Source organism: Canis lupus, chromosome 22 (genome assembly GCF_003254725.2).
Source record: "Canis lupus dingo isolate Sandy chromosome 22, ASM325472v2, whole genome shotgun sequence".
NCBI lineage: Eukaryota > Metazoa > Chordata > Mammalia > Carnivora > Canidae > Canis > Canis lupus.
This window is the reverse complement of record NC_064264.1, coordinates 44,797,955-44,813,235: the sequence shown is the minus strand read 5'-3', so window position 1 is coordinate 44,813,235 and position 15,281 is coordinate 44,797,955. Positions and strand designations below refer to the sequence as shown.

General features: G+C 38.0%; 1 protein-coding gene and 1 long non-coding RNA gene across 3 annotated transcripts in view; one reads left to right on the top strand and one right to left on the bottom strand.

Annotated features, from left to right (window-relative positions):
- The window catches only part of LOC112656069 (uncharacterized), a 54,729-nt gene extending 45,787 nt beyond the window's left edge, over window positions 1–8,942 (top strand). The window contains exon 7 of the long non-coding RNA XR_004808336.2: window positions 8,339–8,942. This is a non-coding gene — a long non-coding RNA (uncharacterized LOC112656069). The remainder of the gene's footprint in view (window positions 1–8,338) is intronic.
- GPC6 (glypican 6) overlaps window positions 1–15,281 on the bottom strand; it is a 1,091,148-nt gene that overhangs the window by 580,231 nt on the left and 495,636 nt on the right. The gene's annotated exons all lie outside the window — the stretch shown is intronic.

Here is a 15,281-nt window from a genome sequence, read left to right as displayed (position 1 = left end):
TTTTAACTGCAGACACTAGAAAGAGTTGAAGAAGCCAACATAATTTAGAATGTCATTAAGTATGTCAAAATGCTCAGGGGATAAAAATTATATTGCTTATACAAAAAAAAAAAAAAAAAACCCAACTAATTAACATTGATTAAGGCCCAAAAAATTCAACCCAATGTGTTTAGTTTCTTTGCTGTGTTGTTCACAGTAAGTTCTGGGTGGGTTATAAAGATGGTAGTCTCAGTCCATGCTTTCAAAGAACACAAAACTATGTACAGAATGTGATATAAATAATACACTGGGTTGAAAAAACAATAGGAGAAGGAAAAGTAGGTTTGGCAGGTAAATATAAAATCTGAGTCCAATTTCTCTTTTGTAAGATAACCATTCCTTAGATTTATAAGGAAAAGAAAAAATATCCCAAACCCTTTACTACAAACTCCAATAATGGAGAGTATAGTTTTCCTGTTGCAGGAGATCATGTGCATACATTTGGGAAATCTGGGAAAAAAAAAGGGGGGCAGAATAGTCTTTTTTTATAGAGTAGAGGAGTATCACTGTTAATTAGACATAAAAAAAAACAAAGAGTAAAACACTAAGTTTAAACATATGGTGAGATCAAAATTGTGTTTAAGAAAAAAAAACATAAATATTTATATCAATTATCCTTTAGAAGAAAAGTGATTTGTTCAACTCAGATTTGCTATAGTTCTCTGAGTTACTTGATGGAAGGATACATGGCCATAATCTCACTGGCCATCAAGGCAAATGTATCCAGCAATCCAGGAACCCAAAGCACATGTAAATACACATCTTTCCCCGAGGAAGACTTGGCTTTATGGGCTCAGCCATTGCCAAGTAAGCGATTTACCTGAAATGGGATTTAGCTGGATAGGGATGAGGACTAAGGAAAAGAGGAATTAGTGAAAGGGCTGGGAAAGATTGCATAGTGACTTGTTCTAGGATAGAAGCTTGGAAGAGGGACAGGGTCAACAATTGTAATTGGTTACCCAAGAAAATTACCAGTGATGCATAAAGCTACATCCAAATAAGTGCACCCCAATCTCAACATTGATATCTTACCTGCTTGAAGGCAGAATTAACATCACCTTTCTCACCTCTCCAATACTTAGCACAATACCTGTAACCTCTTAGATACGCAGTAACCACATGCTGAGTGAATTACTGAATGTATTTGCATGTATTGGAGCATTAGTTAATTTGCAACATAAAGCAGACTATCCATGAAACCATCCTCTAGTTTATTCATTTTAGTACCCAAAGTACAAAAATATGCTGCTGTTTTGTGTTTGTGTATATGTGTGCCTTAACAGAGATATTAGAAAAAGAAAAATCTGTCAAAGGAGAACAACATTCTATTGAAGAAAAATACTGACGTTCACAAAAAAAAAAGAACAAAGCTCTTGGTGTCCCTCTATCTTTAACATCCCTCTACCAGCAAAGGGAAGCCCAGAGGTTAACAGATTTAGCAGAAAAAGCAGGTTGTAGTCTCATTGACAGCTAGGAAATGAAATGACATCAAGTATTCAATGATTGCCCTCAATTAGCCTATGTAAAGCAAGAATTAATTACCAGCATTGAAAAAGTTCACCTTTGACTTTTCTTTCAAGATCTCACTTACACTGAGTGTTCCTCTGGCGTTATAAATATAAGTCCGGTAGACTTGATAACTTGCTTTTCCCTTAATATATTTTAGTTGGAAGTAGTATTTTTTTAAAATATGGCAGCTCAAACTTAATGAAAGAGGACTCCTAGTTGGTCTAATATATAGAATATAAATCTACATATACATGTAGATGTAGATACAGATGTAGATCTATATAGATCTATAGATCTAGATACCAATTCATGAATGACTGATTTACTGATCCGGAATGTAACAAACATTAGCAGTATCACTTCACGTATTAGCTTTGGAATTCTCAAGGCGGCAATTAAATGTATTAAAGTAAACCTATAAAAGAGTTTTATTACTATTCAGGGAAATAAATCATAAAAAATAATGTCTATATAGGTACAGATCCCATTTTTTGACATACTCTAACAAAAGCTGCATATCTTTTTCCCAAGCCAGTAATAAAACCAAATGAATCCCTAAAGCCATTCATTTAATGAAATAATTTTGTTAAGCAAACAATAAAAACCTCGTTGGCAACAAAGAAGTTGCATTGGAGCACATGGAACACTGAATGAAGACTAGAATGTGATTTGCTGGGTCTGGGAGAGTCATCTGGGCAAATGGAAAGGCATAACTTGGCTTAGCCAATATTGGAAGGAGGCATCAATCTTAGCTAACAGAAGAGTTAGGAGATATAAAGAATTGCCAGATTAGAGGAGATAAGAATCCAGAAAAGGGGAGAATATAAAAAAGCAAGAAAGGGAGCTTGGGAGAGGAAATGAACATTTGCTTGAGCACTCAAGTTTCATCCCCTATGCGAAATACTTTTATCTATGGTTTTGCAATGATGACAACATGGTATCAACTAGAAAGCTATACTGGGGTCAGAAGGATGACCAACGAGAGGAGAAGTGTGTCTTTTTTTGGAAGATCATGGGGTTTGAACTCACCCAGATGTGGCTTTAAGTCCCAATCTTTTTTTTTCTTTTTTTTTTTTTATTAGAGGTATCTCTGTGGATAAGGAAACAAAACTGGGCAAATACGCTTACTCATAACATTAACTTAACTGTACTTACTCTTTGTAGCTAGTCATTATTTGGTAAAAGAATGTCCCAAATCCTACTCACCTCTAAAGCTACCTGACATTTCTGAATGCCTACCAACCAGTCAAGAGAGAAGGAGATGGATATAATTGATGGTTTAACAGGAACAAGTAAGCCTGAATGAAATGTTTTAATGTCATGTTTAGTGATACATACATAAACATTGCAATTGGCCTAGTAACTGCCTATCATGTGGGGGTTTCCACACTCACTCTAGTGAATCCAAGGGCAGAAGCACCAATTTTTTTCTGGCCTTCCAAAAGAATATATATAATTGATCATACCTTGTAAAGATCAACCAGAAAAATACATTAATGGATCAAGGTAGTATTAGTTCATTACCTCCTTGCGACATTGGGGTTCAACAAGAGATACTAGACACATTTTTCTGGAGATGGTTGTGAGGGGATGAAAGAGAGTCAGTCTCCTGGTCTCTGCTTCTTCATCTGTAAAATGGAATATTCTCAGTGTGTAATGTAGGTTGTTGACACAGTGCTTTGACCTGTGTCTGCACATAGTGAAGGTCTAACACAGAAGAGCTATTATGATTATTAATATTAATATAAGAGATGCACCCCCCAAATCTGTAAGGTATAGTTTTGATAGATTAACCAGATGCTGTTCTTTTAAAATAGTTATCTGTGAAAAGATGTTAGGGGGTTTCTCCAGGCCAGTACTCATTAAAATGGGAAGAAAAAAAAAAAAAGTACAAATGGAAAAAAAAAAAAAAAAAGGTTTTAAAGGCAAATGAAACTGAATTGTGTGTTTTCCAAAGGGGTTTATTTTTTCTGGCTGCAGCCCTCCATTTTAAAAAGCACGTTATTTGCTACAAAACCAGTCAGTAAATAATGAGTCATGCTGCAGAATTTTGTGCCTTTTCAGAGAAATATTTTCTGACAGCAATATATCTCTGAGTAACTTTAAAATTCTGTTGAAACTGGTTTGTTTAGACAATGTTAGCCAACTTCTGCCTTGGGTGTTAAGAGTGAAGCACTCTGTTTCAGCAGAGCAAGGCTAGGCTGACTGATCTTGAATATAGTAACGTTGCAGTCTGCCCCAAAGTAAACAGAAATTGGCAATTTGAAAATGTCATCAACCCAGAGCTTTCAAAGGTGTTAAATATTTAACTGTAGCTAATAGACTGCAAAGTAATGCTTGCCTGGCCAAATACATGTGCTTTTTATTTCTCCTTGATCACTCTTGGCATCTTCTTTTTTTTGTAGTCTCAGTCAGCTTTTCAGAAGCAGAGCAGGCTGAAGGCAGTGACAACAACCTGGTTCTAGAAAACTCTGGGTTTGGCTTGAGGAGGCGGCTTTAGAGTCTAGGCCTTGGACCTGCGCTCAAGTCTCAGATACAAAACCTAAAACCTATGTGACTTGAAGCCCACCTCTGTGGGCTCAGGTTTTTCATCTGTAAAGTCTTGTGCATGGTTTAAAAAAGAAATGAGAAGCTTTTCATCTTGATGAAGTCCCAATAGTTCATTTTTGTTTTTGTTTCCCTTGCCTCCATAGATGTATCTTGCAAGAAGTTGTTGTGGCCAAGTTCATAAAGGGTGTTGCCTGTGTTCTCGTCTAGGATTTTGATGGATTCTCGTTTCACATTTAGGTCTTTCATCCATTTTGAGTTTATCTTTGTGTATGGTGTAAGAGAATGGTCTAGTGTCATTCTTCTGCATGTGGCTGTCCAATTGTCCCAGCACCATTTATTGAAGAGACTGTCGTTTTTCCAGTGGATAGTCTTTCCTGCTTTGTCGAATATTAGTTGACCATAGAATTGAGGGCCCATTTCTGGGTTCTCTGTTCTGTTCCATTGATCTATGTGTCTGTTTTTGTGCCAGTACCACACTGTCTTGATGACCACAGCTTTGTAGTACTACTTGATTTCCAGCATTGTGATGCCACCGGCTCTGGTTTTCTTTTTCAATATTCCCCTGGCTATTTGGGGTCTTTTCTGATTCCACACAAATCTTAAGATGATTTGTTCCAACTCTCTGAAGAAAGTCTATGGTATTTTGATAGGGATTGCACTGAATGTGTTAATTGCCCTGGGTAGCATAGACATTTTCACAGTATTAATTCTTCCAATCCATAAGCATAGACTATTTTTCCATCTCTTTGTGTTTTCCTCAATTTCTTTCAGAAGTGTTCTGTAGTTTTTAGGGTATAGATTTTTACCTCTTTGGTTAGGTTTATTCCTGGATATCTTATGCTTTTGGGTGGAATTATAAATGGGACTGACTCCTTAATTTCTCTTTCTTTAGTCTCATTATTAGTATATAGAAATGTCACTGATTTCTGGGCATTGATTTGTATCCTGCCACACTGCCGAATCAACAAAACTAAAAGGCAACCTACAGAATGGGAGTAGATATTTGCAAATGACATATTAGATAAAGGGCTAGGATCCAAGATCTATAAGAACTTATTAAACTCAACAGCAAAGAAACAAATAATCCAATCATGAAATGGGCAGAAGACATGAACAGAAATTTCACCAAAGAAGACATAGACATGGCCATGAAGCACATGAGAAAATGCTCCGCATCACTTGCCATTAGGGAAATACAAATCAAAACCACAATGAGATACCACCTCACACCAGTGAGAATGGTGAAAATTAACAAGACAGGAAACAACAAATGTTGGAGAGGATGTGGAGAACGGGGAACCCTCCTGCACTGTTGGTGGGAATGTGAACTGGTACAGCCACTCTGGAAACCTGTGTGGAGGTTCCTCAAAGAGTTAAAAATAGAGCTACCCTACAACCCAGCAATTGCACTACTGGGGATTTACCCCAAAGATACAGATACAGTGAGACGGCAGGACACCTGCAACTCAGTGCTTATAGCAGCAATGTCCACAATAGCCAAACTGTGAAGGAGCCTCAGTGTGCATCGAAGGATGAATGAATAAAGAAATGTGATATATATTAATATTAATAATATATATTATTAATATTAATATATATATACACACATACAATGGAATATTACTCAGCCATTAGAAACGATGAATACCCACCATTAGATTCGACGTGGATGGAACTGGAGGGTATTATGCTCAGTGAAGTAAGTCAGTCAGAGAAGGATAATCATTATATGGTTTCATTCATACGGGGAATATAAAAAATAGTAAAAGGGGTTATAGGGGAAAGGAGAGAAAATGAGTGTGAAAAATCAGAGAGGGTGACAAAACAAGAGACTCCTAACTCTGGGAAATGAACAAGGGGTAGTGGAAGGGGAGGTGGGCGGGGGGATGGGGTGACTGGGTGATGGGCACTGAGCAGGACACTTGATGGGATGAACACTGGGCACTATAGTATATGTTGGCAAGTTGAACTCCACTAAAAAAAAAATACAAAAAAAAAAAAAAAAAAAGAAAAAGAAAAACAGAGGAGGTAATGAGCATTAAGTACTCACTTAACACAGTGCCCAGCACAGAGTATGCTCAGTAATTATTGGCCATAAGTACAATATGTGTTGCTATCACAATTTAGGTGCATATCTAATACTTTTCTATCTCTGGGCATTTGCACCTTTTTCTTTAGGATGCTCCTCCATTGGACTGGGCAGAGGTGTCCCTTTCTCAAGTCCTTGTGCCTCAACTCAGATGGCATCTCCTCCCATGGGCCTTGACTGGTCCTGATCTTTCTGGTTAAATCTGCCATTCCTCATTCCTCTGCCACACCTAGCCACCCCACCGCACTCCACTGCACTCCACCCTATACTGTCTCACATTCCACTGCATCACCTGACTATAACTGAAATCATATTAGTTTTTAAACCTGTTGACAGTATCTCATCAGTCCAATACAAGCTCTTTAAATAATTTTTTTTTCATCTTTTTCACCATAAATTTCCAGAGTCCAGAACAGGACATGATTCACTGGAGCTTCCAAACAGATGCTTATTGATGAACCAACACTTATTATGATTATTATATCTCTGTATTAACTTATTTAATTTATGCATTAGGCTGTTACTCAGAATACAACATTATATTATTAAAGAGTTCCTGTAAAAGTTAATCCATCATGCAGATATTATAAATGACTTTTACTAAATATAGCATCAAGTGTGTCATTAGTGTCTGGGATTCTGGTAAAAGTAATATGCTAAGGAGAGCTGGGAGAAAAGTGTATACTATTAGCATAACTTATCTCCTGATCAAGTTAAAAGTATGAAGCTCTTTGTGATAACTTCCCAAAATAATCCAGTGCTCTTAACAATGGCTCTGAGAAGAAGTAAGATAGAAGAAAAGGTGTCCACCAATCCAAAAGTGTTGGATAATGGTTACCAGAAGTCTTTTTCCTTCCTTGTGAGAACTTGACCTCCAGTGAATGGTGAAGCTCTGTTCCCCTGGTCACTTGGTATATACCAACTATGTTACTTACGAATAGCACCTACAGGAAAAATGACTCTGATTGGCAAACTGGGTCTAGTCCTGGAGGAACCTAAAATTAAACTAAATAATCCAAAGTGGTCTTCATACTGTTGGGTATCCCCAAACGTGGTGACTTTTCTGTCATGCCCCTCATCATGTACAATGGCAACCATGCCCATAGATCTGTTGGAAACATTGGCTGCTATGAGTATTGAGGCATCTGAGCCTAGGCAGCACTGCTGACTGCCTGGTTTGGACTTGTATCCTTGTAGCTGAGCTGTCAACCATGGTGCAAAAGAGATCTGTTTAGCAATATGGACTGCTTGCTATAAGGCCTCTGCCTGAAGAGAAATCTTAAAGCTGCCTGCCTGGCAAGCTGGGCTTCCCACTCTATACCTTTCTAATGAATCTCAAGCTAGTATGGCCAGGGACAGTTGTTACAAACTAAATATGTGCAACTCCCTCAAATTCATATGTTGAGACCTTAACCCCCAATTTGAAAGTATTTTCAGGCGTAGACTTTGCAAGGTAGTTAAATTTAGTTGAGGTCACGAAGGTGGGGCCTCCTTCATAGGATTAGTGTCATCCTGAGAGGAGGAAAAGATAGGAAGTTACTATGCTTATCTTGTGAGAAAACAGTGAGAAGATAGCCATCTGCAGGACATGGAGGAGGATACTCACCAGGAATCAAATATATGGTATTTTGACCTTGGGCCTCCTAGTCTCCAGAACTGTAAGAAATACATTCCTGTTGTTTAAGCCCCCATAACTTTGTTATGGCAACCAGAGCTATGAGCAGTCTTTTGAGACTCAGTGCTTCATAAAGCCTAATAAGGAGACACCCTGGTGGGGAAAGCCGGACGGCTAATGGTTTGATGGTTATGGACAGCACAGATATTATTCTGCAAAAATGTTGCCTAGTCAAAGGACATAAGATGGAGCCAATGAAGAGATGAGAAAACCATGAGAGAGTAGCAGCTCAGCTTCTGATTAGCTAAGGAATTTGGCAGAGAGGCAATGTAGAGGTCCCTAGGAACCCTTCAATCATAGAGAAGGGAAGGAGACATGGACTATTTTAAATCTGTTTGAGAAGTTCTTGGCATATAGAAGCTAAATAAAGAAGCTAAACTGTATACGTAAGCTAAGTAAATATACTAACTAGAGTGGCACTTTACTACTTTATCTTAAAACTATCTCCATTTCTTATTCTCTGCTTCTTTTTTTAGCTACATTCTCCATACAAGAGCTTTCTTGGTAAGGATAAGCAGTACCCTAACTATGATGACCTACATATATTGGAAGAAATTGAAGAAAAAAAAAATCTCACAATGTAAGCGATAGAGAATATAATCCTTGAATAGAAGGAATTTGTACATTTGACATGACTCCAAGTTTTCCTGGTGCTCTATTCATTCCTAAAGGCAGCATGTCAGTAGAAAAAAGGATGAGGGAGGAAGTTAAGAAATCCAGACTCGGGGTCAGCAGACAACTCATCAGAATGACACTGAGAAGGGGCACTGGCCTCTCAGCCCTTCCTGGAGACAGATCCTCATCTAAGGAATGAAGAGAATGACGGGACCGGCAAAGCCCATGCGGGACTGACATTCTGGAATTATATTACCCCCTATTCACATCCCATTATCTATTATGACAACATTTTGTTTATTTTGTCTTTTTGTTTTTTCCACACACAAAGAATTACAGAAGTGTTGACCCAGACTTCTTTCTTCTTATGTCTCTTCCTTCTGCATGCACTGCCTTTTACGATCCCCCAAACACACCTCCACTTATATCACTGAGCTCTCAAATGGTGCTTCCCTGCCCACCACCAGACATCCAAGGCTAGACTTCCCCATTGAAGCCCTTCATTTCTATCCATACAAATTCCATACTATGCCTACACTCCATATTATATGAAAGATAGGAGTGAACAGGCTGGAGGCATAAAGCTTTAGCTGGTACAAATCTGAATGAGCATGTTTAAGTCTATTGTGCAACTTAATAATCAATGACTCTTTGGGAAGAAGGTGATGAAATGTGTATTTCACAGACAGCCCTACACCTAAGTAATGCTGGTATTTTTGTAAATAGAGCAAAAATATCCAGAAGTAATGAGTCATCCTACAGTTATCCAGGGTGAGTTGACATCATTATTTTTCTTTATCATTTGTGACATTTTATTAATAGTTTAGGTGCTTCATTCTCTAAGACCCCTGAACAAATACCAGAGAAAATGAGATGCTATGAGGACTATATGCAAAGTGCATACTGTCAGATATGTATGAATTCTCTTTTAAAAATACGATTCATGAGTCACTTCACCCAGCAGAACTATGGTTTTTGGCAACTTGGCTCGACTCTCCAGAGTCCTAATCTTTGCCAGACTAAACCAGGTATAACAAACTCCAAGCTTTTATGGTGAACACTCATCCAAGTTTGATTCCTCCACGCTTAAAATTCATTAGGTAGGGTGCTTTCATCATTTTCCGTAACTATTGGTTGCATATTGTGATAGTTTCTCATCAGTCATCCATGATCCTTTCCTACCAACTATAAATCTCATGTGGTTGACTTTCAAAAGTGATTTATTTATTTCAGTCTAAAAGGGTAAACAAACCAAGAATGAACTGCAGGTCTCAGTGTGAACCAAGACATAATCCGTAATTCTGGGACTCCTCAAAGACTACTAAGCTTCTTTCTACCCTTCGTGAAATGAAATTGCAGAGTGTCCTCCCCATCACAGAGGAGACGTAAGACATGACAAAGAAAGATGAAGCCAGAAAAGCAGCACTCCCCTGCATCTTCAATTAGCCGTGGAGGGAAAATGAGACAAACAGTCATGTATAATTTAGAGGCTTGCTCTCTGGTTCTTCCTGCCATGGGAAGCCTTTCACGGAGGGAGGAAGTGTGATCTAGTGCAGTGCTCGGAGCTGGGAGTCAGTCGTCTTGGGCTGTGTTTCCAGTTAGTTCACGGACTTACTTTCTGACCTGTATGCTACTAAATTTCTCTCAGAGTGGCTGAAACAACTTGCTTGTACAGATGACATGTTTGGTTATTCTGGGCATGAGGGCAGCCGTTATCCCTTCAGCATGCACATTAGGTTTAGCCTAAAACAGACAGGATGAGAAAAGACCATGGTGTTTGAGACCAACACACGTTGCTGAGATGGACAATAAGAGGGCAAGGAGCATGGGGAGAGGTTATAATGTGCATCTTCTACCTAGAGGATCGTCTTTTGTTTTGTGTTTCAACTGGTCAGCAAATTATAAACCGTCCTAATGATGAACACTGTTTCAATAAATGCCAAATCAGTCATTCTAAAACCTTCTTTCACCAAGAAAGAATGTGGACAGAAAAGACCTATTTTCTAGAAGAAGTGGGTCTTGGTTTATTATTAACCTTAAGCTTAAGTGCTGAGATCTAGGCAGAGAAGTTGGAAAGTTAACTTCTGCAAGCACATTTCCAACAGCAATCACTGTGTCTTGAACTGATATGCACTGAAAAAAAAAATCATCCTCATCCACAGAAGAATCCAGAAAGAAGTGAGAAGACTCCTCCTGCCACAGTGAGTGTGGAGAAGCTTCTAAACCTGAGGAAGGTACAGAGTAGGCAGGTCTCTCCAGGAGCAGCCACTGAGTGGAGAGGAACCAAATACGGTTGGCACACTAGCCAGAGGGCCTGCCTCTGAAGGAGACTATATAAAATGGATCAGCTCCTCAGCCTGAACAAACAGGTGGCATGTATCAGACCAGTTGTCAGTTTAGAAGACCAGTGAGAATCCTCCTTCACTGGAGATTAGTATTTCAAGAAGGCACAAAGGAAATACCTTTGGGCATTCAGAGAGAGAATTAATAGCTAATATTTATTGAGTACTTAGAATTAGGCACTATATTAAGTGCCTGACATTTTATCTCGTAGTTCTTAAATCAATGTTATGAGATTGCTGCATATATATTAATATAATATTATATACATATATTATATTAATATTGCTGCATATATTAATATATATTATATATAATATAATATATATATTACATATATAATTATTCCATGGGTTAATATATACATTAACCCATGGAATAATTGAGACACAACTGAAAAACAAAAATAAGTAACACGTCTATTTTATATCCATAGAAGGTAGAGGTTTATGAGGGTTTTTTATGAATAACTGAAATTGAAAGACAGAAGGTAGATTTAGTGGATTTGGTTTTGGCTCTGGTCTTTGAGCCTAATAGGGCGAACAACTGTCTCGATTTGCTCAGGAGTGTCCTCGTATCTCTCACTCCTGGTAGATCATCCCTCCCTCTAAATTAGCGAAGTAGTTCTTAGCTACTTGCTCAATAAACACAGAAATCTAAGCCCAGAGGGCTAGGGTAGAGATGCAGCATCTTTTGCTTGAACAGGTTTCCCAGCTGATGCTGAGGCACACCAGAGTTGGAGACAATTGACTTTAGCTTAGAGGGTACTGATAGACTATAAATCAGCCTTCCCAGGCCTACACTTATCTAGAGTTTGCGTGCACCTGCTAACTTCTCTGCCTTCACCTGAATTCCTATCTGGTGAAGGTGCTAAGCTACGCCCCAAATAACTATAGCACAGGAGCCAAAAAAATAAAAGCGAATGAACAGGTATAAGAGAAAAATGGTAATTAAAAAATATGGAAGGGGTAGGGGGTAGGAATATGGCAAGATACGAGAGGAAGGTGAGCGAGAAAGCAGTGCCCTGAGGCTGGGGAGCAGGGAGTGGCAGAGAAGGGGATACGCCCCCTGACCCTGCACTCCTCTCCTTCCAGAAACCTCTGCTCCCTCCATGACTCCTTGTTAGCCGCACATGGCCGGCTCTCCCAGCTTGTATTTCTCTCAAACCTGGATCACTTTACCAGCTATTTCACGAGACTAAATAAATGGTGTCAACTTCAGAAAGCATAGCACATTCTGTTTAGAGAAGTGGACATTCCTTCATACCATTAAGCTGTGATAACCTTTGGCAAGAAACATATATTCCTTTGCTCTGTCTTCTCTGAGAAGAAATTTTCCTTCTGTTCTCATGTGGTCAGTGAAGAAACAAAGACTACCATATTTAGTGGAAGACAAAAGGGCAGGCTTTTAGGAAAATATTGACTTAGAAAACCTTATCCCTGAGAAAAAGATTGTAACAGAATGAGCCAATGAAAAATCCCCACTGAGATTTACAGGATTTAGAACCTTTCTTTTTTAGCTGATGTTCACATGTCACTTTTAGTTGACCCAGAGCATTAAATCATGCTAATTTTAGCTAGCTACTGTATTTTTGGAAATTAGGGTTTAAATCCCACTTTTATAGTGAGAAAAAGTTATCCCATGAAGCTGCCTGGTCAGAATCTAGTAAAAGAACAATCCTTTCTTGAAAGAAACTGGAAAAAAAAAAAAAAAAAAAAAACATTGCAGAGAACAGCCCAAAGAGGACTGAAGACTGAGTACTTTACCATGAATATGTATTTTTTCAAAATTATGTTAAAATAAGCTTTTATCCAAAAAACTACATTCTTATTAGTAGCCTACATAGCCCAGCATTTCTCCCTAATAGGGATTTATTTCTCTATGAAGAATGTCCTAGTGGCCATAACTATACATATCCACTCCTTTCATATTTGTCTTTTAGCACTTCCCTTACTCTGTTTTCCCTTCTTGTCATTTTTATACACACCTTCTTCCCTAGATGAAACTGCACTGAGGATATAGGAGGTGACTAATTAAGTAATTTATTTATTTATTTATTCAACCAATATTACTGAGTTTACCTGGTTTATGTCAGGCTCAGTTCTGGGGCCTGCAATACAATAGTGAAACAAAGTCACTGAATTAAATTTACAGGCTGGGGGCAGGGGGAGAGGAGTAGGAAGCAAACCAGAAATCTTGATGTCAACTATACATGCCAAGGAATAGATAACTTTAATGACTCTAGGGACCTAATTTTGAATGGTCAAGGAAGGATCCTCAGGGCAAATAACACCAAGTGAGTCATTTGCTCTGCAGGTTAGTAATAATTAACCAAGCTCTAAAGGGGTAGGAAGACCTGTGCCAGCCGCAGACAGGGCAGGGCATACGTCAGGGCAAGGGTTGCAGTCAAGGCATGGGTAGGTCCTGAGCTCATGATCTCCAGCGAGCACTGGGTTCTGTGCCTTGCATGTAGCATGCACTCAACAACCTAGGTTGAATTAAACAAAAGTCCACCTAGATCAAAGTGTATGTGAAGAGATGTAAAGTCAAAATTATCCTTCGGATATTTTTAAGGGCTCTAATCATTCTTGGTTTTGTTTCTCTTTCTTTTCTAGTCTTTGTTACTTAAGAGCTTAAGGAGCCAAATCAATGAGGAAAAAATCTTACTCAATTTTTGCTTGAAGATGAGTTACATTTGTTTAACAACAGAAATCCAAAGGACATCAGATGTTTCCTCATCTGTGTTCTATACATGCATGAGTTGAAAGTTGGAATAAACATTTTTTAAGCTCAGCAAATTTTCCCCTCCGAGTTGGCCAGATGTTCTGGCTAAACACTAAGCTGGTGGTTAGTAATCAGGCCCTTCTTTGATGGTAATCAGTTTTTACTGATCAGGGGAAGAGTGTTTCCAATAATTCTCCCTTCATTTGTGAAATAGAGTATACACTTAATTTGCACCAGCTATACATTGGAGCAGCATTTGCCATTTGCTTATAAAAATAGTCTCAACAGCCATTCCACAAACAAGTAAAATGGGGTTATTTTAGCTACAGAGTCCAACTAATTTTGATTGAAGAAGATGTTTTTCTGACTGATAAGGATTCTAAAAATATTTTTACTCTGAGGCAATTTATAAGTACAAACTAAAAAAAAAAGTGACTCAAAACATTTTAAAAAATATACTACTAAGTTAAATTTTCCCTGTTTTAAGATTCCTTAGTATAGAACTGCAGCTCATTTTGCTTTTACTTCTTTCAACAAAATATGATTTTCTGGTGGAGTACTTGTTGCATTTTCATGGTGCATTAAATAGAAACCCTAAGTCCAAAATACAGCTGCTGCTGCTGCTGCTCTGATAAGCAGCTAAAATTATCTCAAAAAGGAATACCTTCATTATTGCACATCTCTTTTCAGGCAGTGGCTTCTCAGTCATATAATGCTTAGCATACTGATTATTTTTAAAAAGTTACAATCATGTCCCTGTGGATTAATGTTCAAGAAACCATATCAACACTAGTTCTAGGGAACTCAGTCCAAGCACTGCCAAACAAGCCCGATGTCACTGTGACTGAGTTAAAAATAGTGCATTCTGCAGCACTGCATTTTATTTTTGAATCCATCAGGGGTGTCCACTGAGCTAAAATGAGTGATCCAAAGTAAGCTGATCCTTTTTTGCCACTAGTAACAATTATATTAAAAAATATATATTTATTTGGTCTTAAGTCAAGCTGAAGGAGATATTAAATATATGTGTTTTACTTCATGAGAATGAAGCCAGTCAACTGAAACATTATTTTACAAGATTGCGTTAGCAAACTGTCCAAAAGCAGTATTTCGTTTGTAAAAATTCTGACAAATACCTCAATATTTTTAATGGTGATTTGATGATGAAAATGGTTATAGAAAAAAAAAAAAAAAGAAAATGGTTATAGTATCTCCTTGCATCACCTTTTCTTTTCCTTCCCAAAAATTCAAGTTTTTTAAAAAATATTTTTCCTTGGCATAATGTAATACACTATAAAATCATCTTTTAATTTAATAAAATTGATTAATTTCACTTTTTTCAGAAAGGAAATGTTTCAGACCCACTCGCCAAGTACATGTGCAAAATCCATTATCAGTAGCACTATGCCCTAGTTATAAATACTCAGCAGACTTCCACAAATTTCCTTCAATTTTTTTTTCACTCACTGAAAAAGAAAAAAGCCGAAATACATCAATTCCAATGATCCACTCCTTTCACTGAATAATTATCTGCAAGCACTTGTTACAAACTTAAGGGCTGATGGGAACACAAATCCTGTAATGGACCCTAAATAACTTAGAGCATAGCCTTTTCACTTTGCACACCGACCTTGGACCCTGCCAAAACCTCACAACACTCAAGGTCTGATTTGAGTTAGATATCGAAAGTCCTCATCAGGCATCCTGTTGCAGTCACTTATGGCTCATTTGTCATTGGGC